Source organism: Aplysia californica, unplaced genomic scaffold (genome assembly GCF_000002075.1).
Source record: "Aplysia californica isolate F4 #8 unplaced genomic scaffold, AplCal3.0 scaffold00111, whole genome shotgun sequence".
Classification (NCBI taxonomy): Eukaryota; Metazoa; Mollusca; class Gastropoda; order Aplysiida; family Aplysiidae; genus Aplysia; species Aplysia californica.
In genome coordinates, this window is record NW_004797381.1 from 1,548,885 (window position 1) to 1,550,651 (window position 1,767).

Consider the following 1,767-nt stretch of genomic DNA (forward strand, 5'->3'; position numbering starts at 1 on the left):
GAGAGAGAGAGAGAGAGAGAGAGAGAGAGAGAGAGAGAATGAGACTACAAGCGAGCGGCCAGTCCGATATTCTTAAACCCTAAAAAAAAAAATACATGTATTATTAATTCTATCAAACTAAAAAGCGGAAACAAAATTTAATAAACAAAAGTAACAATAATTAAAAACAACAGTAGAAAGAAATCCAACTACAATATAACCATCATGACAAGAAACAGTTGAGACAACTACATTACTTGGCTGCTGCGTTTCAAATAAATGATATAACAAATTAAATAATGACTTAAACACCTTCAAGTCATGACGGCAGAAGATAACCTTAATTATCGTGGAGTCAAAGATGATGATTATGGTGACGATGATGGCGATGACGATGATGATGATGATGATGATGATGATGATGATGATGATGATGATGATGATGATGATGAAGATGATATCAGAATTTTTATGTATTTTTTACAGACAACAATCGTCAAATAAATGAGGAATTCCATACTTATAGAATAAATGTCGAGAAGGACAATGAGGCATGATTATTTTTCAAGGGGATACAATCATTCTGAAATATATAATGAACATTATTTCGTCCTGGTTATGTCCCTTGTCTCATTAGAACCTCTATGGGAACAATACTTTTTATATATTATATACAGCCCAGGCTTTCAAAAGCATGAGACAAAGACAGAAAATCGCAGCATGTGTTTAAAGAACAATCATGACGTCCTGAGCATGCATGAACAAACAATACATTTTTCAAACAATGAGAATGTGGATTTTGTTAAATTTACCTGCCCCTTTGGAAAATACAACAAATTATTGCTTCCTTGAACTGGAGATTTTCCCTCAAATGGACACCTTTTCATCTTTTGTGTTAAGAACGCCTTTGTTATAATATTCTTCTCTCAAATCTGTCATGTTAAAAAGCATACTGAGGTAAACTTAATTTTTAGAGGTTACACTTTGTGCTCGATTCGTAGCACCAATACTTCATGCTTCAGTCTTATAAAACTCAAATTAAACTTCTACTGTTGCGAAAATATAGCGAATGACGCAAATATGACATCATCCTAACAAACGCTGATGTTTAAAAAAATGTACAGATTTTATTTCATTGATTTGTAAATGTCATCTTATTTATATTGGCATGGTACTTCTAGTGATCACAAAGGTTCAGTTTTTTTCCTTGATGTTATTTCAGATAGAAATTTAGTGGTGTAGTGAAACAGTTTTCAGTTTTCCATTAACGGCACTTTTTCCATCACGTGGGTAAATACTGAATGCCGCATTAATGGATAACGACGAACGTGCCAATTACATGTCAAATGATATTCATAGTACTCGCAATGACGTCATTGAAATTTATGATGATTTGTTGGTGATCGTGCAACATCCACTTCAAAATCAGGCGCTCTGGTGTGGTCTGCTCCCACTGCACTTTCAGTGTACTTGATTCATTATCCTCCCCGTTTGTTGGCACTATACATTTTCTTTGAGTGTAAAGTGCACACAAACATCCAAAGCGAGCAGAAAATCAAACTAAAGTTCAATAAAGTTCAAGATCCAAATCTAATCTGTCAGTGAACCTTTGAATCTGGCGGAATCCTGTGGCAGTTGACTGTAGATACACTCAACCCAGAAACACAACATCCACAACAGAGTTAAAGTACTATTTCATGTATCCACCCTCCTCATCTTTCTCTCTCCCTTTTTTTTTCTCTCTCTCTCTCTCTCTCTCTCTCTCTCTCTCTCTCTCTCTCTCTCTCT